Source organism: Phaenicophaeus curvirostris, chromosome 10, assembly GCF_032191515.1.
Source record: "Phaenicophaeus curvirostris isolate KB17595 chromosome 10, BPBGC_Pcur_1.0, whole genome shotgun sequence".
NCBI classification, from domain to species: domain Eukaryota; kingdom Metazoa; phylum Chordata; class Aves; order Cuculiformes; family Cuculidae; genus Phaenicophaeus; species Phaenicophaeus curvirostris.
In genome coordinates this window covers 26,403,822-26,431,670 of record NC_091401.1, presented here as the reverse complement: position 1 = coordinate 26,431,670, position 27,849 = coordinate 26,403,822, and the positions used below count along the sequence as shown (strand labels likewise).

Genomic DNA, 27,849 nt, shown 5'->3' with positions numbered 1-27,849 from the left:
CCGCCCTGCAGAACCACTGCCTGAGGCTTCATACATTGCCCTGCTGCCTTCCTTAACCCAAGTATCCATTCCCTTCAGGTTATTTGGAGTTGAACATTACTGAAGAGGACCAAACAAGGTATTTGGGAAGGGCACTGAGGGGCCGGAGCGCATCTGGAGAAGGGAACAGAGCTGGGGAAGGGCTGGAGAACAAGGGTTCTAAGAGGTGGCTCAGGGACCTGGGGCTGTTTAGCCTGGAGAAAAGGAAGCCTCGCTAGTTGAGCCAAAGTCCTCAGATTTGGGGGTTTCTGGCTGTTTACAAAGCGTTTTGGCTGTGCGTGGATGCAAAGCGTGCGGGAAGTGTTCTTGGAACCTGGAGGGTTACTCCCAGAGATGACCCAGCTCGTCAGGTCAATGGTCTCACAGCAGGAGATGAGAGGCTGATGTAAAACTTGTGAAGCAAAAAAAGAGCTGGAATCAACTAAAATGGAACACATGTGGTCCAAGCAGGGGAAAACAAGGTGGAAGCTGAGGGCGCGGAGGAGAGGGAGCTGAAGAAGCAGCTGGGGGCTGGAGGGAGGGAGAGGAGGAGCCCGGGTTATTTGATGCTTCCAGCCTCTCCCACCCCAGGAATGCACAGAAGCCAAGAGCTGAATCAGAAATACACTCGGGGCAGGTACTTTGTTTAACTTTGCATATTTCTTGGGTTTCTTAGTGGAAAAATGTTTTGATTTGAAGCTTTTTGTAGAGCAGACGCGTCTGGCTGGTTCAGCTGCCTCGCAGCCCTGGAAAGGGGATCTGCTGGCTGGAGCATCTGCCTTGGAGCCAGAAATGGTCCTTGACTTCGTGAGCCATGCTTGTTTGTGTGGCTGAGAACACTTTGTGTGCCATGAAAAGCAGGAGACGGAGCGAACGTTACTGCTTTTCCAGCCAAGGGACGCGTGACAGCAGGGGCTCAAGGGGTGTGCAGCACCGGTGGGGCTGCAGGACACAGTGAGGGAGCACGGGAGAGCACACGCCAGGCTTTGCTGCGTCCTCACACCCATCAGGCCAATAACTGACCCCTAAAACCACTAGATCTTGCAATCAGACCTTACCTTCTGCCACAGAGCTGCTGCATGGCCACACGAGCCTCTTCTTTCTGGGAGCATTGGGGTTGTCCAGGCTGGAGAAGAGAAGGCACCAGGAGCCCTGTGTCCAGCTCCAGAGTCCTCAGCACAGGGAGGACATGGAGCTGTTGGAGCGAGTCCAGAGGAGGCCACGGAGATGATCTGAGGGCTGGAGACCCTCTGCTATGAGCACAGGCTGACAGTGTTGGGGTTGTTCAGCCTGGAGAAGAGAAGGCTGCGGGGAGACCTTAGAGCAGCTTCCTGTGCTGAAATGGGCAGAAACCCAGTTGCTTGTGATTGTTGCTCGCAGGGCACAAGTCAAACCTCAGGCTACCTCAGGTCAGTCACCTTCCCTTGCCCGGTGTTGTTTTATGGGCATATCTTGGTCCTATCTGCGGAGACTGCTCCCGGCTTTGTTTTGGCAGTGCTGGAGCACAAGAAAGAATGTGGGTTCTGGGAAAAGCTGTGAATTCCAGCTCAGCGTTTGGGGAAAACAATATTGTCATACGTCAGAGCCAATTTGGGGTTTCTGCAGGGAGTTCTTGTGCCTCGGGGAATCTGTAGTGATGTGGGCTCGACTCCTCGGAGCGGAGGCAGCTCGGGATGGTGTTGGCTGCTGCCCAGTCCCTGCGGTGCCAACTTTGCAGAACAGCAAAGTGCTTGTGAGCCTGGAGTCTGGGCTTTGTGGCTGTGATCTCTGAAGAATCCCAGCCACAAAGGCGTATGGGAATCCTTCTTCCTAGGAACAGGAGGAATTCCCTGGGCTGGAACAAGCTGCCTTCACATTAGTGCCACGAGATGTGTGCTTCCTCAGGCTGGGACCATCTCTGTAGCAGCTTCTTCCAGTTGGGACAGTGGAACCATGCATGGACCCATGGCAGGGATGCTCAGTGCTGCATCTTCTGTGTGGATCTGGACTTTACTCCAGCGATGGTGCAGGTGGGACTGTGTGTTTTGCACCCTCCCAGTGAGGGGATGCCAGCTTGCCTTTCACCTTCTTACATGGAAGATATTCCAGGGGAACTGTTTACTGTCTAGCTTCAGAGAGCAAATTGTGTCAACCTTGTACGGTTTTTAGCTCAGAAACCACCCGTGTCCTGGGCTGCATCCAGAGCCGTGGGAGCAGCAGGGAGGGAGGGGATCCTGCCCCTCTGCTCCATCTGTGAGACCCACCTGGAGGCCTGGGTCCAGCTCTGGAGTCCCCAACAGAAGAAGATGATGGAACTGTTGGAACAGGTCAGAGGAGGCCACGGAGATGGCTCAAAGGCTGGAGCAGCTTCTGTACAAGGACAGGCTGGGAAAGTTGGGGTTGTTCAGCCTGGAGAAGAGAAGGCTGTGGGGAAACCTTAGAGCAGCTTCCAGCGCTGAAAGTGGCTCCAGGAAAGCTGGGGAGGGGCTCTGGATCAGGGAGGGCAGGGATGGGATGAGGGGAATGGTTTTGAGCTGCAAGAGGAGATATTGAGATGAGATCTTAAGGAGAAATGTTTTGCTGTGAGGGTGGGGAGGCCCTGGCCCAGGTTGCCCAGAGCAGGGGTGGCTGCCCCATCCCTGGAGGGGTTCAAGGCCAGGTTGGATGGGGCTTGGAGCCCCTGATCCAGTGGGAGGTGTCCCTGCCCATGGCAGGGGTGGGTCTGGATGGGTTTGAGGTCCCTTACTACCCAACCCATTCTGTGATCCTAACCCTATGCAATTCCTGGTGTAGGTAAATAGTGGATTTACCCAGCAGTATGAAGAACTTTGTTTCTTCCTACCCTTTCTGCGCGTCTTGCACTTGGTGTCCTGCTGAGGAGCAAGCTGACATATTTATGGAGCATCGAAAGTACCCAAAGGCTTCAGGGGTAAATTGTGATGCTGTTTCTTTGGTCCCAGAGGTGAGTGAGGGTCCCCTGCGTCCCACTCCTGGAAGGAGCAGTGCATCGCACCCCAAACGATTATCAGCATTGGAAAGCTGAAGTACAACTCCCAAACAAGGTAAAAACCTCCACTTTTAACCAAGTTAGTAATAAAAAGCTTAATGCCCGTGGCTGAACATGCCGAGCTCCAAGTTTTGCTGCAAGAAGAGACTTGTGGGTATTGTCTCCAGGTCTGTAGAAACATATGACTCTCCAAGCTTCTTTGTTCCTTTGGATGGCGAGAGCCATTCTGGGTGTGTTTCTCTAATCTTGAAATCTGGGAGCTTTAAGGGAAAAAAATTAAGTTAATTAAAGCCATTTTTCCTTGTTCACTAATGGACCCTTCTGAGCGTGGTACCAGCCCGCAGGGCCGGTACAGAACCCTGGCTCCTGCCCTACCCTGGGGATGGCTGGGAAAGCAGAAATCTCTTGTAGCTTTTCACCTCCCTGAATCGCTCAAGAGGTTCAATGAGACCAAGGACAAGATCCTGCACCGGGGTCGGAGCAATCTTTGATTTCAATCCAGACTGGGGGATGATGTGATTGAGAGCAGCCCTGAGGAGAAGGACTTGGGTGCTGCGGGAGGAGAAGCTCAACATGAGCCGGCAACATGTGCTCACAGCCCAGAAACCACCCGTGTCCTGGGCTGCATCCAGAGCCGTGGGAGCAGCAGGGAGGGAGGGGATCCTGCCCCTCTGCTCCGCTCTGAGAGACCCACCTGGAGCCCTGGGTCCAGCTCTGGAGTCCTCAGCACAGGGAGGACACGGAGCTGTGGGAGAGAGTGCGGAGGGGGCCACGGAGATGATCCGAGGGCTGGAGAACTTCCTGTACGAGGCCAGGCTGGGAGAGCTGGGGTTGTTCAGCCTGGAGAAGAGAAGGGTGTGAGGAGACCTTAGAGCAGCTTCCAGTGCGGAAAGGGGCTCCAGGAAAGCTGGAGAGGGGCTCTGGATCAGGGAGGGCAGGGATGGGATGAGGGGGAACGGTTTTGAGCTGAAAGAGGGGAGATGGAGATGAGATGTTAGGGAGAAATGTTTTGCTGTGAGGGTGGGGAGGCCCTGGCCCAGGCTGCCCAGAGCAGGGGTGGCTGCCCCATCCCTGGAGGGGTTCCAGGCCAGGCTGGATGGGGCTTGGAGCCCCTGATGCAGTGGGAGGTGTCATGATTCCATGATTTGGAGCAGAGCGGTTTGAAATCCCACTGTTTGGCTTCTAGCAGACAAATGTCCCGTCTCTCCCCGTGCTCTCACCAGACCCTGAATCCCAGCGGGGGGATCTGGGGCCATAGGAAGGAGCAGTGGGTGGGAGAGAGTGTTAAGCAGCCGCCTCTCCCACGAATGTTTCCTCTTTGCGAGTCGCTGATGAGGTGCCGCGGAATCACAGGAAGCTTGAGTGCTGCCACTTCTTTTTTATGTTGTTCCTGTGTCCTGACAGAGTTCATCGGACACAAATTGGCGTCAGGCTTGCGCTTCTCCCCTGGCTCTGCTGGATGCTTTTGAGCATTGCTTCAAATTGGCTTTCTTAAAAATCCCAGGATTTTTAAGGGAGTCCTGGCATCGTAGAATGGCTTGGGCTGGAAGGGATCTCAAAGCCCATCCAGTCCCACCCCTGCCATGAGCAGGGACACCTCTAACTGGATCAGGCAAACTTAGTTTCTCCTAAAAGGAGATCCGAGTCTTTCCAAGCCCGGTGGGAGGAGAGGATGCCCAGATCTCTATGTACCTTGTTCACATCCTGGGGCTGCATCCAGGTCTTGGTGCTGAGGGTTTAGTGCCACTAAAAGCACGTGAACTTGCTTGTTGTCTTCAAAACTTGCTTCCCCTTTGCAGTTTCTGTCCCTTCGGGTGCCAGCCCTGCGGAGCCTCCCCTGTTTAAACAAAGGCAGGTGGCCAACGCGGTCAGTGAAGGAAGCGCCAGCGATGATTGGAGGTCAGCCTAAAGAAAATAAAGGCTTGGGAGCTGTCACCTTTATGGTAAGGGCCTCTAGAACAGTTTGCTCACCAGCCTGAAACGTGGGTCGGAGGAGCTGGCGTGCCTCCAGCCACCCCCGGGATGGTTCCTCCACGCCCCGAGGATGGTGCCACGTGCCCTGGCCAAACACGGCACCCGCCTGTGCGGCAGCATCCGCGATAACAGCCGGCACGGGGGTGATGTGGGGGCAGGAGGGTTTGCAGAAGGAAGGTGCCTGATTCCTGTGCTCCCAGGACCATCAGGACCAGGAGAAAATGTTCTTTCCCCCTGTGTGCCCCCAGCAGAGGTGATGAGGCAGCCCCCGGAGATGCTCCCCAGCTTTGCTTCCTTAGCGGCCCCCAGGCTCCCAGCGCAGCCGTGGGTAACCGTCCCTGCTGCTGCGTCCAGGGCTGCTCCAGCACCAGCCGGACCAGAGCAGTAAGGATGCAGCAGCCCCTTCTGGACCTGTCCTGCTCACAACAAGCTGAGAACTGCAAATGCAACCCGAGGAACCTCTGCAAGAGAGGAGAGGGTGGTGAGGCAGCCCACAAGGAGGCAACACGGTAATCCCTGCTCTGCGAGGGAACGTGCTGTGTCCTCCCAGCATCTCTCCAAGCTGCCCCACCACGTGGAGAGGTCACCAGCTTTCCCTCTGGCACGGGGATGCTCTCACAGTCGGATCCGGCTGAGGAGAAGCTGACAGTCGTCAACTGCATCGGGAGCCCAGGGGACCTCCTGGACGAGTGGTGGCAGCTGGGACCCTGAGGTAGGTTTGGTGGCCGACCTGCTCTCCTGGGGCTGGCGTCAGCAGGGTGGTTTCACTCCAGGCTCGAGGATACGGGAAAGCTGGAGAGCAGCCTCCCCATTAAACTGTTTGGTGACCATTTCTTTTATTTGCTGATAAAGATAAGCCAAGCGTGACCTCACCAGCGCGGAGCCACTGCTGCGTGCGTGGGGGGTTTTACAGCTACCCAGAGGACACCAACCTGCCGTGCAACCCCTGGGTGAAGGGAGACAAACCGTATTCCTTTCTCTCTCCTTCATCCCTGTCCGTGCATTTTAGTGGAAGGGCTGGGGGGCTGGTTGGGTGATGGTTTTGTTTGTTTTGCTGAAGTCGGTGTTACCTTGCGTGTGCTGCAGGGCTGTTGTGGTTCAAGGAGATGTGGTGGGATGGCTCAGGAGTGTTGGAATGGAAGGTGCAGCCCTTCGGGAAGGACTGGAGGAGAGACTTTCAGTTTAGCTTTGTCCTGGAAAGATGCACCCTTGGAAAAGGAGGAGTGCCCAGTGAAGGCCTGGGCTCCACACAGCTGCTTCAGAGGAGGTAGCAGTGCTATAGAATCCTGGAATGGTTTGGGATGAAAGGGACCTCAAAGCCCATCCAGTCCCACCCCTGCCATGGGCAGGGACGCCTCCCACTGGATCAGGGGCTCCAAGCCCCATCCAACCTGGCCTTGAACCCCTCCAGGGATGGGGCAGCCACCCCTGCTCTGGGCAGCCTGGACCAGGGTCTCCCCACCCTGATCATGAAGAATATCTCTTCCTGATGTCCAATCTAAATCTTTCTCCTTCCAATTTAAAAACATTCCCCCTCATCCCATCCTTGCACTCCCTGATCCAGAGCCCCTCCCCAGCTTTCCTGGAGCCCCTTTCAGCACTGGAAGTTGCTCTAATGTCTCCTCACATCTTTCTCTTCTCCAGGCTGAACAACCCCAACTCTCTCAGCCTGTCCTCGTACAGGAGCTGCTCCAGCCCTCAGATCATCTCCGTGGCCTCCTCTGGACTCGCTCCAGCAGCTCCATGTCCTCCCTGTGCTGGGGACTCCAGAGCTGGACCCAGGGCTCCAGGTGGGTCTCACAGATGGAGCAGAGGGGCAGGATCCCCTCCCTCCCTGCTGGCCCCCCGGGTGGTTTCTGGGCTGTGAGCGCACGTTGCCGGCTCACATTGATCTCCCCAACCCCAGCACCCAAGTCCTTCTCCTTGGGGCTGCTCCCAATCCCGTTGTCCCCCAGCCTGTACTGAAACATTGGATTGCCCCGACCCAGGTGTAGGTCTTTGCACGTGGCCTTGTTGAACCTCGTGAGGTTCACACATGTATTAACCAGGGCTGGAATAGGTCCATCTCCTGGGGCCAGCAGGAAAACTTTGGTTTAGCAGACGGAGGGCAACCTGGATGAGCATAAAATATAGATGTATTTTTTTAAAGCTACCAAACCCAGCGGGGATCGCATGAGGGAGGCGTGGAGCTGGGCCTGGGAACAGCTCAGAGAGCGCTGAGGCCAGGCAGGAGGGCTGGGGCGCTGCCAGCGTCCGAAGCGGTTGACGCGGCGTCAGGGCTCCGGTGGCTGCCTGCCACCTGTCGGCACCGCGCCCCGGGATGGAGCCTGGTGTTTGCTGAGCTGCTGTGTCACTATGGGTCATCCAGTCCCTCCCTGCACGGTCTGTGTGCGGGCGGCGATCTTCATCCCGTCCTCTCAGCAGCAATGGTGGTGGTGGCACCACCTCTGCTGCTGAGGACCTCGCGATGATCCGAAGCCCAAGCCTGATGTGTCTGGGGCAGAGCAGAGCTCCTTGCAAGGCCACCCGTGTCTCTCCAACGCCATCTCCACTGACCACTGGCTCTTGCAAAGCCTGGTTCCTGATGAGGGATCTACCAGGACAGGTTGTAGAGGGGTTTGGAGTTGTTTCCTTTCCTTCTTGGTGATGTGAAGCATTTAGGGTGTCTCATCGCCCACATACTCCAGGCAGGTGGGTGAGATGCAGCTGTGGTTGTCTGGACTTTGGGTTGCGTGTTCCCTCTTGGCCTCAAGCTCCACCAGGGGAGGTTTAGGCTGGACATTAGGAAAAAAAATTTCACAGAAAGGGTCATTGGGCACTGGCAGAGGCTGCCCAGGGAGGGGGTTGAGTCCCCTTCCCTGGAGGGGTTTAAGGGATGGGTGGACGAGGCACTGAGTGGTATGGTTTAGTATTTGATAGGAATGGTTGGACTCGATGATCCAATGGGTCTTTTCCAACCTGGTGATTCTATGATTCTCTCTGGTCAGATCTCTCTCCCTCAGCGCTGCCCACAGCACGGCCCCTCCTGGTGCAAGTTGTGCTGGTTGCCCTTGTTCGGTGAAAATAGAACAATGACCTCAAGGGTTTTCCTTTGAGAGTGTCTTGAGGGAGAACAAATGGGAAGGACTCAAACAGGCCATCTGCTCCCCTCCCATCCGGCTCTGCTGGGCCAGGCCTTGCGATAAGGTTGGGTGCCAGAAGGTTTGGCTTGAAGGGCGTGAGAAGGTGCAGCACGCAGGGTAGTGTCCTCTTGGATCCCACCAGACCAGGGACCATTCTTGAGGAGCAGAAGTCAATGGAGCCCGTGAGAAACTTGTGTCCCTCCCAGCCCGCTGCCCCCAGAACAGCTCCTGCCCTGGGCACTTCTGTCTTCTTCTCTTGGTGGACCTTCTGAAGCCTGCAGAAAGGGTCACTGGGCACTGGCAGAGGCTGCCCAGGGAGGAGGTTGAGTCCCCTTCCCTGGAGGGGTTTAAGGGACGGGTGGACGAGGTGCTGAGGGACATGCTCTCCTTCCAAAGAGTTGGAGGGTTTTTGTGGAAGGATGCTCCAGGCTTGGTGTGGCCGAGAGCTGCTGTGGGCTCTGCCCCGCCTCGGGGCAGCGTGGGCCAGCCTGCGTCACTCTGCAGTGTCACCATCATTAGTGGCAGGACCTCATTGAAGGGCGTTCCTGTAGGCAGCATGTGTTAGTGAAGCCCTGCCCGATGCAGGCACGGAGACACGCGCCCTGGTTCTCCTGCAGCTGCCCCAGGGTCTGGAGGTTCCAAATCTGGTGCACAGGGAGCAGGATCTGGATGCCTGTTGTCCATCCACGTCCGTGGGCGTGCTGTGCTCTTGTCCCCTGCAGTGACAGCTGCTCTCCTGAGCCAGCCAGATGCTTTTCTCGTGCATCTGGGGAGATGGAGCTTGTCAGCAGGGCAGGGTCCTGCTCCTGGAGCGGGAGCAGCCGCATCTCCTGTGCTGCAGACACACCGAGCTGGGAGATCATAGAATCACTAGGTTGGAAAAGACCCATTGGATCATCGAGTCCAACCATTCCTATCAAACACTAAACCATGTCCCTCAGCACCTCATCTACCCGTCCCTTAAACCCCTCCAGGGAAGGGGACTCAACCCCCTCCCTGGGCAGCCTCTGCCAGGGACCAATGACCCTTTCCATGAAAAATTTCCAGCAAGCAGCGCACAAGCCCAGCAGAATCTGTAGTTTACGCTGGAGCTGTCAAATCCTTGTGTGCTTTTACCCCTGGGCATCATAGATTGTGTTTCTTTAACCTCAGGTGCCCTCCTGGGCTTGCTTAGGAGTTAAGACGAGGAGGAAGGCTGGTGCTCTGCTCTTTTTTTTTGAGCGTTGGTTACAGGAATGTTCCTGCCTGTCTTCTGTCCAGGTCTCCCAGCCGGCCCCAGGTAAAGCTCATCCTGGGAGCTGGGTGGTGAGGAAAGGAGTTAGCACAGGCAGTGCTGGGGGACCTCTGTCTTGGTGGTTCTCCTGTGTTTGTTTTGGCAAAAGACAGTTCCCCGCGGCTCTGCTGGCAGCAGGGCTCTGTGCAGCGGTGGGAATGGGAGGGTTAGCACGCAGAACGGGACCACGGTGTGGTCGAGCACGCCTGGAGCAGCTCCCACCCTATTTGCGAGGCTCCAGCTGCTCCCCAAAGTCAGCGACAGCCTGGTCACATCCCCCACCTTCCCCGCTGCCCAGGCTCTTGCTGCGGGTTGGGGCTGCAAGAGAAGCCCCAGTCCAGACCCTTGGGGTTGAACTTTTTGAGGTCTGGGTGGAGCGAGGACTTGGTTTGAACTGAGCTGCAGCTCCACAAGTGGCAGCGTGTCCTCGCCTCTGTCGCCGCGCTGGGCAGAGCAGGGAGGGCTGGTGCCCCAGGCCTGTTCCCAGCACCTCTTGGCACACACGAACCTTCCCCAGGAGCTGGAGCCACGAGAGCAACCAGGGCTCTGGCTCTTGCCAGGGCAGGAAGACCCTCGCCTCGGAGAGGTCCTGCTGGGCGCACGCAGGGGACCACGAGCCCCGTGGGCTGCCTGGGCACGACTTGGCCGCGGCCGGAGATCAGGTTAGGTCTTGTGTCCAGGTGCAGCCAGGTTGATGCAATGTGCCTGTTCCTGCTCGGCGCGGAATGTTGCTCACCTGCCCGGGGAGGCACACGCGCTCGCATGGCTTGGCACAGCCTGCCAAGCCTTAATCTCCATTGTTTGACAGCTGGGGCGCTGCTGACGTCAATCCCATGGCTCAGGGGGCTTTTTGGGGAGGAATGGGCAGGTCTCCATGTACGTGTGCTTGCAGGCTTAGCAGAAAAACATCGTCCTGAAACCACAGAGGGAGAGTGGCAAGAAGAAGAAGGAGAGGGGCGCAGCTCCAGGGGATGCTGCTCCTCTGCAGCACAGCCCAGGCTAGGAGCTGCTGGCTGACTCGCGTTTGGGTCTACCTGGTCAGGCAGCATCTCTCATGGGGGGAAATGGTTGGACTCGATGATCCGGTGGGTCTCTTCCAACCCGGTTATTCTATAATTCTATGAAATAATGCCACCTTACATATCCAGCTTGTTGGGAAGCACTGCTTGGCTCCCCTGCCCATGCTGAGGGTCCACGCGTGCCCTGAAGCATCTTGCCTGCCTTTCCGATTCCTCTCCTATCTTCTCCAGCCAGCTGAGGCCACCAACCCTGGTTGCTGGGTGTTGTCTCTACTGATGCTCTCCTCTCATTTTTATCTCAAAGCCTACGGTAGAGGTGCGGTTCCATCCCTTCCTTTATTATGTATCATTAAAGAAGCTATTCAGCTCTGGACATCACTGTTCGGCCTCAAGGGAGCACTCCAGGATGCTCCCTGGAAGCTGTGCCCAAGTTGCTTTTGGCATTGGCCAACTCGCAGTCAGTTCTGCTGCTTCTCTCCTGGAGAATGAGCTATGGGAGTGAGATCCCAGGTTTCCTGTGGACGGATCCCTTCTCCACGCACCAGCAGATGTAAAGGTCAAGCTGCATTGCACTCGCTGCTCTGGGGAAGGCTGAGCATCCGCTGTCGCTGCTTGCACAAATGATCCAGGTCGAGCTCCTCAGCGTCTGTCTTGTGCAGCTCTGGAGCCTTGAAAAGGCTCTCTGGGGACTCTTGGCATGGAGACCACGGCTTCCAGGCTGGCCCGCTGGCGCTTCTGCTTCCACTTGTGACCTTAACGACACATCCTGATGGTAATTGTTCTCCGAGCTGGAAATCCTGTCCACTCTCCTGCAGGACTTGTGCTCCCAAGCTGCTTGAGGGTTTGGGTCGATGCAGTCAACCATTCCCGCAAGGGAAATGACTCTCGCCCTGCTGCTCGGCGGCAGCCGCCTCCGGCACAGGCAGCTCTGCGCCCTGGGCTTGGCCTTAACATCTCTGTATACTGTTCATCAAGAAAAAAGAAGCCAACTGGGGTATGAGGAGACAAAAGAAGAGGAAGCCAGGAGTTACCAGAAGTAGCTTTGAAGGGACTTTTTGTCTCTCTGCTTAGAAAGCAGCTTGGTGGAAACTGTCCTGAAGTACCTGGGAAGTAGAAACCCTGAAAGCCATTTCGAGCCTGGGCAGAAAGGTGGAAGCCTCTGGCCAGGAGAGTCAAAGGATTCTGTAAATCTGCTGCTTTGACTTCTCCAACTAAGCTGTTTTCTTCTGCCTGATGCCCTGGACAGTGCGAGAGCCTCTAAGTAACTGTCAGAGCACGTTGATGTCTTGACTTGGGCTGCCTTGTCGTTGTGTTTGCACCACTGGCTTCGAGCTGTGTTCCTTCCTGACCACAGATTTGTGAGGCCTTGGAAACTGAAAGTTGGATGATATCCACCAGGCAAGGGTTTTAGCAAAACATTTGAGATTGCTGATCTCCGGGGAAAGAAATATTGACTGTTCCTTGGTCCAGAGGAAAGGAAATAACAGAGGCTGTGCCATGGTGAGGTTTTGTGGAGAAAGCTGCATTCCTCGATGTGATTAATCAAATACTGTGATTCAGCCCTCCCCCAATAACTGAGGCATCCAGAAGAATGCAGGGAGCTTTGCTGGCTTGAAATTCTGCTCCAGAGGGTACGCTTGGGCTCTATAATGAGCTGATTGCTCCAAGCCCCATCCAAACTGGCCTTGAACATCTCCAAGGATGGTGCAGCCTGGACCAGAGCTTCACCGTGCTCACAGAACACATTTCTCCCTAAGATCTCATCTCCATCTCCCCTCTTTCAGCTGAAAACCATTCCCTCTCACCCTACCCCTGATTGAGAGCCTCTCCCCAGCTTTCCTGGAGCCCCTTTCAGCACTGGAAGGAGTCCTGGAGGTGTTGTGAGATGAACAAATGCTCCCAGAAGATGCATTTCCAAGCTGGTATGGACATTGCACCCTTGCTGGGGCTGTAGCCAGCGGGATGAATGGTGCGTGTAGGACACGCTCCAGCTGCCCAGCCCAGGCTTTGGACACCCAAAACCATTCAGAAAACATTTTGATGAATATCTTGGCATAATTAACAAGTTGGAAGAAATTACCATAAGTGTGCCAGATGCTTCCCTAGAAACTAAACTGGGAAGAATGATGGGAAATTATTTACACGTGTTCATCAAGACAAGGCTGGAGAGGAGAGATGGGGTTTTGTTTCACAAGTATTAATGAAAGATGTTGCTTTCTTCTCCAGCCTTGACCTTGCTGCTCTAATGACACTGGTGTTGGTAAGTGCTGTGATTTATCCATGACTAACAAGAGGAGGAGAAGGACTCAGGTTGCTGGGGGATGAGGAGCTCCACATGAGTTGGCAACATGTGCTCTCAACCCAGAAACCAACCGTGTCCTGGGATGCATCCAGAGCCGTGGGATGGAGCAGTAATCGAGGAGAGCAACCAGAGGAGGGAGGAGAGGGTGTGCTGAGCTGGACCATCTGTTTCCTCCCTCCTCAGGCTTGCTTTGCTTTTTTTGCTCCAAGCGATGGTTGGGAAAGATGAGGCTTCATGTGTTCGTGGCTGTTGTGAAGCCCCTGAGAAGAGACGAGGAGAAAACCATAGGGAATTGGCCAGAGTTTGCATGGTTTCTATAGTCCAGAGAGAGACTTTGTGCTTGGGGTGAGTTCAGTTGGACAGGAGGAGGCAGTGGCTGCAAGGACAGTGGGTTGAGGTGCAGGTGGCCTTGGAAGGAAGGGTGGCTGGAGGTCTTGTGCCAAGATAGCCGAGAGGTTTGGAGCGATGGTGACTTCGGGCTTTGTTCAACCAAATGATGTATCTTTTCATGGAAGGTGGATTGTGGAAAGCCTGAGATCTGAGAATCCATTGGTTTTGGCTCCGCTGCTGCACACCCTGGTCCTGGAGGTTGCCGGGCAAAGCCCATGGGAGGCCAGATTTTTCTCTGGTGCAGTCTCTGCCCACGCACTCCAGCGGTTTTGCAACATGCAATTGCTGCTTCTTGGTATTTCAGTTCTGGGGAGAGTATGGATTGTATTGAGAACCCAGCTTGGCCTTTCTGCTCATGGCTGGAGTGGTGTGGTTGGTGCTGGAAAGCCTGGAAGCAGTTTCCCTTCTCCTCTTCATGAGCTTCTAGGCTTGTCCTTCTCATCTGGAACATGGGAGAAAAAAAACTAATGTATATAGACGCAGTTTCACTGAAAAACAGGCTTCTTCATCTTCCCCATAACTAATAACTTAGCTCAGTGCTCACCCCCTTCTCCAAACCAGGGACTGACAGCTCCCTGGCTTTCTACTTCTGAGAAATGTCCTTCCCTGGAAGCTGAGATCATCCCTTAGAATGACTGATGGAAGTCAAAAAGACTCCATTGCAGCTTGTTGTTTGCGTACCGGCGTGGATTTGCAGTTGTTGTAGCAGGGAATGTGTTTTGGGAGAAATGGACTTAATCCTAAAAACCTCTCCCGATCACCCCTAAATCCAGCAAAACCCAATAAATATTCCCCAATTCCTGCTTTTTTCCTGAAAAGAATGAAAGAAAATGTGGGGATGAAGCTGCGCCCCTCACTCTGTCCACCTCCCTGGGTATTTCCAAAGTCCATGATCCTGAGTTTCCTACCCCAAAGCGTTCAAGGATCAGGTTGGTTTTTCAGCCTCATCTGCCAACCTGGTGTCTGTGAGTGGATGCTGCATGAAAAGCTTCTCGGCGAGAAGCTCTGTCCACCAGGGTCACCAGTGTGAAAACCACCTTCTGGAAAAAGCACTTTCTTCCTGCCTTTTAACAGCCAACTGCAGGGTGTTCCTGGTGGAGCACAAATATTTCCAGCAGGCTAAATAGTTACGTTTAATGAGTTCTCATTAAGGTGATCCCAACCCACTCTTCTGAATGGAAACTCGCTTTGCTTCCGAAGTGCCTTGAAAACAATGAAGTGGGGAAAATATCCTACTCGGACCATGCTCATTTCCATCCTCCATGGAAAAGAAAGGGACCATCAGACTCCATGGGCTGCACAGTGAGTCTCTAGATGCGGCAAGAGGTGCTGGAGGCAGTTTAAAAACCTCTCTGTGATGTGCTTCTCCCAAGGGACAGGGGACAGGGCGAGAGGGAATGGCCTCAAGCTCCACCAGGGGAGGGTCAGGCTGGACATTAGGAAAAAATTTTTCACAGAAAGGGTGATTGGTCCCTGGCAGAGGCTGCCCAGGGAGGGGGTTGAGTCCCCTTCCCTGGAGGGGTTTAAGGGACGGGTGGACGAGGTGCTGAGGGACATGGGTTAGTGATTGATGGGAATGGTTGGACTCGATGATCCGGTGGGTCTCTTCCAACCTGGTGATTCTATGATTCTATGATTCATTCTCCCTCCCAAAGCAGAAAAATAACGTTTGGTTTGCTTCCCAGCCCCAGTCATTTGGGGATGTCTTCTTGTGGGCCAGGCTCCTGTGCTCACCCCTCGGGGAGGCTGCGTCTCCTCCCCTGCTAACGGCTCGCGGGCATTTCTTATCGCATCCCCGGGCGCCTTCCCGGCCCTGACCTGTTTGGGAAGCGGAGGAAGGATGGGGAGGTGATCGCGCAGCTCACGATGGTGCCAGCTCAGATAAGAGCCTGGCATCAGCGGGTTCGCTGCTCTGCCAGGCGAAGCTGGAGGTGCTGGTGAGCTGAGCGTTTCCACCGGCGGGGCGTAGCTGCCCCGTGCGCAATACTGAGCCGAAAACACGGTGACATCCCTATCGCTCCATCTCTACGTCAGGAGCGCACGCCCTGGTGCATCCCCTGCGCGTTCTCTGCTCACCTGAGGTTGGTTGGAGCAGCCGGGTAGGACGCAGGCTGGGTCCAGGATCACGTTTCGGCACGTGGCCATCGCCAGCCAACGCGGGGAGGCAGGACCAGAAAGTGCTGGAGCCCCGTGGCACGCAAGTGTGGGAGGTGCCCACCCTGCTCACCCTACTCACAGAAAGCCATCAGCTGTCCTCCTCGGGGACAGAGAGCCTCTCCCCTCTGGTATCCCTGTTCCACTGTCAAGCTGACACACACGTGGCTGTGGTGGTCGATCCTTGCTTGCTCTACATCTGGGTCCATCTGGGTTTCCATCTCCATCCACATGGTTGGACTTGGACGATCTCAGAGGTCTTTTCTAGCCTTAATGATTCTATGATTCTCATCTATCCCCCCTGCCTTGAATCTTTGCCTCGTGTTTCCAAATCACATGTGCTCACGTAGGTTTCCTTAAATTCCACCTTTTTGGGGGTCTTGTTTCCATGATTTTCCATTGCACAGGAGCCCAGCACATTCCCATTCAACTGGGGAGATAAAATGGGGGGTGGATATGATACCTCTTCAGATCTGCTTCCCCTGGGTGGACCTTTGCTTTGGACGGTCCCTCTGCTGCCACCACCGGCTTTAGTCTCGAGTGCTGAACCCTCACCCGGGGGGGTGACCCTGCTGACTAGTGTTTACTTTACACGTATTGGTGGGAGAAAATCAATCCCAAGAGCCAGACGTGTGCCTCCAGACGCATTAAACAGCCTGGCAGACACTTCTTCTTCTGGTCTTGGTCCAATCCCTGTCAATGATAAGGGGAAATTCCCCCATCAGACAAACAGGGGAAACCATACCAGCATTCCAGTCAGTTTTTCCAAAGTATTTTCTGATGAAGGGCACACGCCCCTCTGTCTGAGCCCGGCGAGTGTCCTGTTTACCTTCCTTCTTGGACTCTGCATTCTGCAGGAGGAGGTGCGAGACATCCCGGCATCACCTGGCCCAAGGAAAAGGGGAATTACTCTGGGACGGCTTCAAATTAGACGCTGTCCTGGCACTTGCTGAGCCAAGAAGATGCCAGCAGCACAGGTGAGGCTTCCTGGCACGGGGTTGCGAAAGAGGGTAAGAAACATCTGAAGCTTGGCACTGCGTGGTGGAGAAGGCTCTCCTGTAATGGGCTGCAGCTCTTCTCACCTCATATTTGTTGGTTTTGCTCTGTGTGGTAAGAAGATGCTGCTTCTGTGAATAGTAGTGTTGTCTGGTAAATGGAGAGGGACTTCGTGCTGGAGAGGGAAAGGTCAGCATGGGGAACCCATCAGAGATACCTTGTGCTCCTGCCAGTACGACAGGGGCAGGAGAAGGGCTGGTAGCGGGTGGAACCGAGAAACAGCAACCTCTGCAGGAGTTAGTTGTTCTTAATTTGGATGAGTTAGGAGCCTGCTTTCTGCTGCTTGGATGGACCAAGTGAGATCTGCACTGCTGCCTCTGGAAGCTAAGGGGGAGCTGACTTAGTCATAATTCCTTGGGGCATCTTGCCATCCCACCACTTCCACTTGTGCCCAGGCTGCGTTTGAGTTGGCATTGCTCATTTGAGAGCAAATTCTCACGGTGGGATTGGAAAAGTAGAAGGGTCTCCAGGTGCTTTTGGCCTTCTGTTGGCACCAGTGGCCATCAAAGGGGGCAGCTTGGATCCCTGGAACTGGAGCCATCAAAGAGGGCAGGTTGGGTCCCTGGAATTGGAGCCATCAAAGAGGGCAGGTTGGGTCCCTGGAATTGAAGCCATCAAAGAGGGCAGCTTGGACCCCAAATGCGAGGCCTCTGGGGATGGGAGGAGGTAGCCTTCCAGCCTGAGTCATGCGAGAGAGGAACTGTTGCTGGGCTCCACCTATTCCAGCTATGTCCCAGCCCCTGCCTCACTTGGTCTAGCAGGGGAGACAGCTCAAGCCCCAAGATGCCGCCTAGAAGCGGTGAGTCAGTCATTGTCCAGAAAGTCGTCTTGGGCCAGACATTCAACTCCTTTCCTTGGCTACCTTCTCAGCCACTGCATCCTACAGCTGGCTTGGCTTCTGTTTGCTTTGCTTCCTCCTGGCTGTGGAGCACTGTCGCTGGAAGAGGAATTGTCAATGGTGCCTCTTGGTCTATCCTGCCTAAATTTAAACCACTATTTTAGTCTCTGAAGTCTTGTAGCGTCCTGTTTTAAATAAGGATCAAAAAAGTCACGTGAGGGAGGAAGGGTGTCCCCTGATGGTTGGGGCCGTGGTGAGATGAGCCAGTGTGTGATGAAGATGCAAGAACAGCCCCATCCTGCCGTCCGTCGTCCTCTCTGTGAGGGACAAGTTCTTCCAGTGGTTCCCCGTAGGAGCAGGGGAGAGAAAGAAGTGGGACAGGATGACCTGTTTCTCTGTGCAGTTGAATATTTCCAGTCAAGAGGCTCTTCCAGCAGCGTGTCGGCGTGCTGATAACCCCCAGATGGATGCGTTTCAGGAAGCGGTTCCCAGAATCAGCCTGACGTTTCTCACTGGTGTGACCTGGGCCAGCGGTTGTCCTTGCAAAAGAAAGAAAAATGAAGCCAGGGGTCAAAGAACAGGAACAGGCATTGAGGAAGCGATCCCTAGCTGAAATTACTGAACTTGCAAGGATAACGTGCCGTATGCTGCGAGGCAGAGCTTTTCCTTTCGAGGTGCTGAGGGGAGCACAAGGGTGTGGGGTGTCTCTTAGGTGTCATAGAGAAGGGAGTCGGGGCCAAATGGGATGAGGATTTGCTCACCAGAAGAGGAAAGTATGACTTGAGAGCCCTCACTGACATCACCCCAAAGACTGTTTGTAGAGGGCTCGACAGTTGGCCCCAAAAAACACGTTAGTGTCCATGGAGATTTCCATCATTCTTACCAGGCGTTGCCCAGCCCTGCCACATGGAGCTACTCCTCCTTAGCACCAGCTCCACAAGGAGATCTGAAGAAGGGAACTGCAGGAGGACTATGCAATTAGGCTGGACACTAGGAAAAAAATTTTCATGGAAAGGGTCATTGGTCCCTGTCCGAGGCTGCCCAGGGAGGGGGTTGAGTCACCTTCCCTGGAGGGGTTTAAGGGACGGGTGGACGAGGCGCTGAGGGACATGGGTTAGTGATTGATGGGAATGGTTGGACTCGATGATCCAGCAGGTCTCTTCCAACCTGGTTATTCTATGATTCTGTGATTCAATTCTAAATGCTGACCAAACCCCACTAGAGCAGGTCCAGAGCTCTGCGTACGCTGGTGCATGGTCCTCCCCATCAGGTGAGGAGCTCAAGCGAGTATCTTCTCTTAAGAACAGCACCTCCTGTGCATCTCCTTCTGATCAGGGTGCAGGGAAGCTATTGAAAATGCTGCTTCCGAGGGAAAACAGGGAGCTTGTTCCCTGAGCTGTCAGCTCACTCTTGAAATGATTGACTTTGGGTGATCTTCAGTGGACCACTATGGACCACATCCTTATTACGCTGGAGCGCACCTCTCCTTCAGGTTCCTGAAGGTCCCAGCTCTGTGTTGGGATGCAGAGAGAGCTGGAGCAGGGTCTCTGCAGCCAGCTGCTATGGCTCTGATTAGTGGGAGCTCCGCAATGTCTTCTGCTCTGAGATTCAGACCTAAGGGCAGGTCCTTTAACATTCAGCTACAGCTGGCAGGTGCAGAGCAGGAACATAATCATAGAATCACCAGGTTGGAAAAGACCTCTGAGATCATCAAACCATATCTATCTGCCACTAAACCATATCCTTAAGTACCTCGTTTACTCATCTTTTAAATATCTCTAGGGATGGTGACTCCACCACCTCCTGAGCAGCCTCTGCCAGGGCCTGATGACCCTTTCAGTGAAAAATATTTTCCTAATGTCCAACCTGAGCCTGCTCTGAGGCAACTTGAGGCCATTCCCTCTCATCCTATCGCCTGTTACTGGGAAGAAGAGCCCAGCACCCACCTCTCTACAACCTCCTTTCAGGTAGTTGTAAGCAGTGTGTAGACAATGTTCCTATTCAAAACAACCTCTAAGGTGAGAAAATCTGTCCCCATGAGGTAGGTATGTGTCTTGGTCAAAGAAGTCCTTTTAGGTAGGAGTGGTCCATCATAGCTGTCAGAACCATTTCCTGATTTCCCCATTAGAAAAAATAAATACTTGTCTCATTTTCTGTGGTGCAGTTGAGCGGCCACGGCAGAGGCATACCTGGCTGAGGAGTCAGCCACCCACTGGATGGGATGGTTCTTCAGAAGCCCCAGTGAAGCATGAAGCCACGCTGCGAGCATCACCTCGCTGAGCTGATGGCTCTTCCTCAGATGTGTTTATTTCTTGATGTTCTGCTTCCTTGTTTGTATGTCGAGCCGTGGTTGTTAGTCTTCTGGGAGCAGCTATTAATAGTCAAGTTTCTTGGCTGATGTTGAATCTAAGCTGGCCTCGTAGCGCTGAAACCCATGAAGTGGAGGGCTGTGTCGGCTGGACTCGGTCCAGCGATGCGGTGGGTGAGTCACTGCCTCCTCCAGCCTCGTCACGGTGGGGTCAGTGGTCCACAATGCACCAGGCGGTCTGGAAGTGAGAGTGTTTTCTCCATCAGGCTGTTCTTAGAGGGATCTTGGAGCTTGACCATGCTCGCTGCGGCCAGCATGGTTTCCAGGGAAGGCTTGACATCCCTTCTTCCCAAGAGTACCAAGAACTGCAGATGCTGGCCAAAACTTGGTTTTGTAGTTAAATAAAAACAGACCTGAAAGTGGGAAAAGAAACTCTGCTGCGTCTTAAATCTGTGCCCTCCTTGAGTGCCCTGGGACCAGTGGCACATGGAGACTCCGCTCCGATCCTCTCTCTATAGGGTCACACCATGCTCAGAGGAGACTATCTTGCCATCGATCTTCACTAGGGGAGGGCAAAGGTTTCTCAGCTGAAAGAGGAGAGATGGAGACGACATCTTAGGGAGAAATATTTTGCTGTGAGGGTGAGGAGGTCCTGGCCCAGGTTGCCCAGGGAAGTTGTGGCTGCCCCATCCCTGGAGGGGTTCAAGGCCAGGTTGGATGGGGCTTGGAGCCCCTGATCCATGGGAGGTGTCCCTGCCCGTGGCAGGGGTGGGACTGGATGGGCTTTGAGGTCCCTTCCAACCCAACCCAAAAACTAAATCATGATTCTATGGTTTAGGAAGTGACTGCTGAAGGTAGGAAAGTGCTGGCCGTGTCTGAGCAGGCTGGTTTTGAACCTGTCAGAAGTAGACTCCAAGCACCTCTTCAGCTTGAGAGCCCCTTGGTTTGTCGTTACAAAAGAAAGGAGAACAGGAAAGAGAGGATCCTGTTTTCAACATGAAGCTCTTTTTTATCTCGTATTGAAAAAAGAAGATAAAAAGGGGAACATCTTTTTTTTCAACCCCAAAACTTTTCACATTTTCCGCATTAATTTAGAATGTGGAAAAAGAATAAAAGACATTTCAGGGTCATCAGCCGATTTTTGAAAGGAAACAGTGGCCGATTACTGAGCTCTGAAATGGTTGTTTAGGAATGTGAGCCAATCCCATCGTGCTAAAAAAACCGTGATCCAAAGGAAATGTTTTGAAATTGTGAAAGGGAAACATTTCAGCCGAGCTGAGATTGAAACTTTCCTCTGTTTATAAAGCATTTCAAGAACGGTGCTTTTTGTCTCGGTTGAAGATGGAAGTGGTTGGCGGTTCCTCAAGCTCTCCAGGTATGAGAAATCTGAGACCACAACAAAGAGGGACTCAGATTTCTGGATTATTATGTTTTACTTCCCAAGCCCAGACTTCTTTAGGGAAAACTGACAGGATTTTGGACTTCTCTTCTCCCTGGTTCTCCTGTGGTACCTGCTCAAATGGCACCTCTTCACTTTTAGCTGAGGGACCTGGGGCTGTTTAGCCTGGATAAAAGGAGGCTGAGGGAAGACCTCATCGCTCTCTGCAACTGCCTGAAAGGAGATTGTGGTGAGGTGGGTGCTGGGCTCTTCTCCCAAGTGACAGGGGATCAGATGAGAGGAAATGGCCTCAAGTTGTGCCAGGGCAGGTTCAGATTGGACATCAGGAACAATTTCTCCACGGAAAGGGTTGTTGGGCCCTGGCAGAGACTGCACAGGGAGGTGGTGGGGTCTCCATCCCACCTGAGGACACGGTTTGGTTGGTACAGCAGGATTGGGCTGAGAGTTGGACTGGATGAGCTGAGGAGTCTTCTCCAACTTTTATGATTCTAGTACCTAATTTTCTCTTGCTTGTAGCCCATTTAAATTGCATGGGGATTATTTGCTATCTTCCCTCAAGGTCCTACAGCTCCTTTCATAACTTGCTCATGCAGACTACGACAGATCTCTCTATATCTAACCCTCCGTTTTCCCCATTAGAAAAGTGTTTTCATGAGCTGTGCCCACGGGTGGCTGCCTGCATTGTTCTCCATCCTCCTGGACACGATGGCTGGATGACTCTCCATCCCTCTTGGTCCATGCCACATGTATGTCCAGAATCTCCTCGAGTCCTTCTGGCTGAAGCGGGAGTGGCTGGAGGAGGATGGAAACTGTGATGAGGTGATTCCCATGTGCATCAGCAGAAAAAAAATATGTCATTTCCATTGGAAAGTATTTCAAGGTGTTTCAGCCTTTCAAGATGAAACAAAATCTTTCCTTGCAAAGTGTCAGTTCCAGCCATTGTTCCCGCTTGACTTGCCTGTTCCAAGGAAAACAAATACATTTTCACTTGAAATGGCCAGAGCTGATACCAGCTCAAAACCAGCCCTTCCGACCCCAGCTCGGAGTCAGGAGAGGACCTTGTGATCAAAACCTTTCTTGCTGTTTTTATTCCAGCTTCTCCAAACAGAAAGTTTCCCGCACTCTTTGTATGACGGACGTCGCAGCTTCTCATCCTGCCCTGGCTAACGCCCGGGTCACAGAATCAGAGTTGGGATGGTTTGGGTCAGAAGGGACCTCAAAGCCCACCCAGTCCCACCCCTGCCATGGGCAGGGACACCTCCCACTGGATCAGGGGCTCCAAGCCCCATCCAACCTGGCCTGGAACCCCTCCAGGGATGGGGCAGCCACCCCTGCTCTGGGCAGCCTGGGCCAGGGCCTCCCCATTTCTCCGTAACAGCTCATCTCAATCTCCCCTCTTTCATCTGAAAACCATTCCCCTCATCCTATCCCTGCCCTCCCTGATCAAGAGCCCCTCCCCAGCTTTCCTGGAGCCCCTTTCCACACTGGAAGCTGCTCTAAGTTCTCCCCACAGCCTTCTCTTTTCCAGGCTCAACAACCCGATCTCTCTCAGCCTGTCCTCATACAGGAGGTTCTCCAGCCCTCAGATCATCCCCGTGGCCTCCTCTGGACTCTCTCCAACAGCTCCATGTCCTCCCTGTGCTCAGGACTCCAGAGCTGGACCCAGGGCTCCAGGTGGGTCTCTCAGAGCGGAGCAGAGGGGCAGGATCCCCTCCCTCCCTGCTGCTCCCACGGCTCTGGATGCAGCCCAGGACACGGGTGCTTTCTGGGCTCTGAGCACACGTTGCCGGCTCACGTTGAGCTCCTCAACCCCAGCACCCCAAGTCCTTCTCCTCAGGGCTGCTCCCAACCCATTCTCCACCCAGCCTGGACTTGTGGCTGGGATTGCCCCGACCCAGGCGCAGGACGATGCCCTTGGCCTCGTTGAACCCCGTGAGGTTCCCACAGCCCCTCTCGGCCTGTCCAGGCCCCCTGGATGCCGTCCCTTCCCTCCAGCGTGTTGACAGCTTCTCAAGTTGAAGACGTTGCAGGAGCTGCAGCAGCAAGTTCTGGCATTACGAATAGCAAAGCCTTCACCTTAATTTTGGTCTCCTGGCTGCTAAACATCAGTGCTGCAGGGAACGCCACGGGAAGAGCCACCCCATAAAGGTAATTTGCGTGGGGATGGGAAGAGCATGACCTGTGGTCTCTCTAGGAGGAGGATGAAGAGATCTGAACTACTCCGGGCACGCCAAAACAGGGCTGTCAAAGCCAATTTCCAGTAGAGTTTTGCATAACACGTGTCACCGGGGGCTGCCAGGTGTCAGCCTCTTGCTCCCAGCTCCCTCTGCCTCGTGGCCAGTGCGAGGGGAACAGGTTTTATTGGTTTGTTTTTGGTCTGCTGCTTATTGAAAGGCAAAGCTGCTTTGCTGAAGCGTGTTCGCCCTCCCGCAGCGACAGCCAAACCACAGGCACACTCGCAGTATCAGGGAAATCTGGCAGGTTTTGAAGCAAACAAGGAGTTTTTACGAGGCTTCTAAGTAGCTGAGGGGAAAATAAATAGATGATTATGCAACTTTTATGGCACTCTTATTGCCGTAGTCATTAAATCAGTCAATATCTAGTACAATAAAAATATCTTGCTGCAAATTAGTGGAAATTGAACCATTTTCCTTTCTCATTCCGTGTTTTACAGTGCCTGGAGTTCAGTGCTGCCAGTGGTAGGAGTACAGTGTCACAGCCAGATAGTAGGAATGAGATGTGCTGAATTTATTCTCTTTTATCCTCTTTTTATTGACTTTACCTTTTTTTTTCAGAGGGAAGCGGACAGGCATCCAGAATTCATGGTTTAACTGTCCCTACCACAACTTCAGAAAGGATCAGTTCAGAGCTACGATCACTGCACAGCGTTTGGTTCCATCCATGTAACGGGGTAACATTCAGTAAAGCTTTTGTGTGCTTATTTGTTTTTTTTTTTAATTTCCATTTGAACAGTGGCCGTTGGTGCAATCTGAGGTCTTTTAGGGGTGGCAGAACAGCTACAGAAAACCATTTATTGCCTACAGGAAAGCTGGGGAGGGGCTCTTGATCAGGGAGGGCAGGGTTGGGATGAGGGAGGATGGTTTTGAGCTGAAAGAGGTGAGATTGAGATGAGATCTTAGGGAGAAATGTTCTCCTGTGAGGGTGGGGAGGCCCTGGCCCTGGTTGCCCAGAAAAGTTGGTGATGCCCCATCCCTGGAGGGGTTCAAGGCCAGGTTGGATGGGGCTTGGAGCCCCTGATCCAGTGGGAGGTGTCCCTGCTTATGGCTGGGGGGTGGAACTGTTTGAGCTTTCAGGTCTCTTCCAACCCAAACCATTCCACGATTCTATGATTTCTAAGCACAAGGGTCAATATATGCAACATCAGCTCTTTGAAAAGGTGGAGATTTCCAGTGGGACGTGACAGAGGTGGGTCTCCCCGCAAAGACCATGTGAGCCCTTCTGCCCTTCCTGGGGCTTTTGTGGGGACTCTTTAGTCTTGGTGATCCCTTGTCTGGCAGAGAGCAAAGACCCAACACCAGGAGTGAATGGGAGGGGGCTGTATCCCTCACGGTGACGCATCCCTCACATTGTCTGCATCTCTTCTCCTGGTGCTTCGGGATTGCACCCAGCTGAGGACAGTGAGGTGGGTGATGCTGAGCAGGCACCTTCTCCTTCCCTGTGCCGTCTGCAGCGGCCAGAGGATGTGAACTCCTCCTGGATAGGAGCCTCTTTGAGCTCCTATCAAAATCTTTGCCTCTCTGCCTTCTAGGCTGCAGAAGCCTTGCTTAGGGGCACTGAAATATTTACTGACTGTGAAGTTCATTGGCAGTGGGAAGAGTCAAATTAAACTGTCTCATCACGATCACTTGAAGCAATTTCAATGAAATGCAAATCTTGCTTTGAATGGCACGGGCAGATCCTTGTCTTCCCCAGTTAATTGCTTTTCCTACAGGGTACTGATCCTTCAGATTGCAGTTCCTTTGAGGCAAGGACTGTCTCTTTGGTCTGGGTTTGCAGTGTGAGGAGGGCTTTATAGTGGTGGCTGGAGAGTGTGTGGGTTGCATGGTCCTGGTATTCACAGGAGGGGTTCCAGGCCAACCCATTCCATGATTCTATGGTGTGTTATGGCAGGATTTCAATTGAAGGTGAGACTCAAGTGGCTAAATTATAAACAAGACCTACTTCAAACGGCAAAGGCAGAGGAAAAGAAAGTGGCTGTTTAAGAAATGTGACATAAAGCACCATCATGTCTCATTTAAAAGCATTTCCTCTACTCCCCATCACTTTCAGCACTCAAAACTGGAGGAGCTTTCTGCTTTCCTCCCCGCTTTTAAAGCCTCAGCCTGCTCAGCTCGCAGCCTCCTGGTTCCAGGCTCTGCAGCTGCAGCCCTGCAGAGCTTGTCTCCCCAGTAACTCCTCCAGAAAGCACCTTTCCTCTGCTGTTGCTCTGCAAGGGTTTGGATTGACTGGGTTTGCCCATGGGATGGAGAGCGCCACAGAGTTACTTAATGTATTTATTAGTCACTGGTGCAGGCAAACATCTCCTGCTTCGGGTTAGCCGGTTGTGGGCAGCCAAGCATGGGAGGGATGATTTAATGCTGACGTGCACCTCTGCCATCACCTTCAGCAGAAATTACCTGCTCTCCCATCCCGCCTTGACCTCACTCCTAATCTCTGGGCATGGCTGATTCCCTGCAGGGCTGCCGGGGGCCTCGGCCAGAAGGTACCCGGTGTCGCATCCTGGCCCAGGGCTCGGTTGTTGCTTGTCCCGTATGCTCCCCGCTACGTTTCTCTCCACACCAGGGACCTGAGGGCTGGACCACCTCCTCAGGTGCCTCTAAGCCACCTTCCCCTCACTCTCCATCCCTAGGAGCAGGTCGGGCTGTGCGCCAGCCGAGCCTGTTCTTCAGGTATGGCTGCGCACCTCCCTCTGACCAGTATTTCTGCTCCAGATCAAATACGCGTTGCTGGTAAATTAAACCCAGCCTGTCATGGTCTGTAATTTCCATTGCAACCGCAGGTCCTGGCAGGAGCCGCTGAGGCAGGCTGCCTGCCCCATCCCCTTCCAGCCGACCACTGCTGGGCTCCACCAGCCCTGGAGAAGGGCTGGGTTTCCAGAGAGGGGGCTGCAACCCCAGGGACTGGCTTGGGTAGCGCAATGGGTTGGTTTTAATCCACAGTCCCAGAGCAATGTTTGTACTTGCACGTCTGAAACCCTCCCAGAGCCCAGGGGCTTCGTGTTTGCTCCTGCAGAGGCTTGTGCTGCCCTGGTACTCAAGTGCAGCGAGTAAACTGGGGGTCAGGCAGCTCAAGGAAGTTTATTTCTAAGCCGTGCAAGGTTCCTGAGTAACTATAGAGAGCATCTTTTGCTCCCTTCTTAATCTTCCTTGCAACAGCATCACCCACAAAGCAGGAGACCCAGCACATCTCTGGTGATAACCTCTAGGGCTGTTCATTTGATGAGCTCTGTGGCTCTGATCCAGTTTTCATTCCTTCCTCTCTCCTGCAGAGCTTCCTCAGGTCTTCCCAACACAAAGTGTCTCCCTAGAAGTCTGTCCCTCCTCACATCTCTCCTGGCTGATGTCTGTGGTAGGTTCTTCATCGCTGTTACATCTGAAAAAGAGCAGGAATTTCCTTGCATCACATCTAACTCAATTCCGCTGAGCCAGGGGGGTCCTGAGGTCCAGCCCCTTCTCTATCTTCTAGTTTTATCCAATGATGGAGGATTTCCCAGTCTGAGGGTTGCACGTAGGTTTGCTTTGGGCTTCCCTGTTATTGCTGGATCACCTGATGCCACCAAAGAGTTTAGAAGGGAGCCTTTCTGAAAGGCTCTGTGTACCCACCAGCACTGAATCATAGAATATCTTGAGTTGGAAGGAACCCATAAGCATCATTGAGTCCAACTGGGACTCAGCTGTGAAGATCTTCCTGGCCCCTGGGAAGACTTACTACTAGATGAAGAGACACTACATCCCAGCACAGAAGATGATTTACTGCTGTGCTGTGCATGCACGGTAGGACAGTCCCTGCTACATTTGAAGCTAGACCAGCAGATCCTTCTTAAAGAAGGTGTTTCCTTCCCAGCAGCTTCCCTGTCAGTGACTTAGGGATGAGACCTGGACTTTTGCAGTCAGCATTTCACTTCGCACAGACCTGCTTGAAGCACCATCCCTGGTCTAGAGCCAGAGAGCCACAAGGGAACAATGGGCCAAGGAACTGATTTTCCTATCTTGGGGCTGGAAAGACGTGAACTGCGTGGTCAGACGTCCCAAGGAATCTGAGTCTTGTTATTCAGAAACTATTTCCCCCAATCCAGAAGGGTGGAGGATGAACTGGTGGAGAACCTGGAGAGCTGTTGACCTGATTCAGCTCTGCTGGTTGAAGTAGCTGGTTCCCACTCAGCTGCAACTAAGTCTTCTCATTCCAGCTGATATCTTGGCCAGGGGATCGTGGCCCCTGTAAGAGGAACTCATTTCAAAGGCTGAAAAAGAAATGCAGCCCCAGGAGACGTGTAAAATGAACTAAACCCTGTCCATGCATGATCTTTCTTGCCAGGCGCTTAACACCAGCTGTATGGCCCTAACAAAGCACAGCAAGAAGAACTGGAAACCAGACTGCTCTCCCCTTGTCAGCGCCGCCGTAAATCACCTTCCTCCTGTGCATTCGTCTGCAGGCTGGACCAGTCCTCACCAAGGCTGTAACCCTGCAGGGATGGAAATGCAGTGGAGAATCCTCACAAAGAGGTGAGTCCCATTTTCTTGTGTGCACCTTGTTTTGTTACTCCTGTCCCACAATCTACTGTCTAAGGTCCTTAGTTTAAAAGCAATGTTAGTGTAAGAAAGCTCTAGCTTCTATCTACAAGAGCAGGATTTGTGTCCAAGGGCTGGAACTTCTCTTCCAGCGGGATAAAGGCTTGGGAGATGTCAGGAACGCTCTCTAATGGTCCCAGCTAGGTGGACAGAACCTGCTCGAGAATAACCCTTTGCTTTTGCTGCAAGATACAGCAGCTG

At 53.5% G+C, this 27,849-nt stretch overlaps 1 long non-coding RNA gene across 1 annotated transcript; it reads left to right on the top strand.

Annotated features, from left to right (window-relative positions):
* Positions 1–82: 82 nt before the first annotated feature.
* On the top strand, positions 83–27,849 carry LOC138724912 (uncharacterized). Its single transcript, XR_011338121.1, has 10 exons — positions 83–2,027; positions 2,960–3,059; positions 4,804–5,690; positions 6,065–6,245; positions 6,623–6,768; positions 16,096–16,215; positions 21,935–22,987; positions 23,635–23,750; positions 26,349–26,428; positions 27,267–27,849. It is a non-coding gene; the product is annotated as an uncharacterized lncRNA (long non-coding RNA).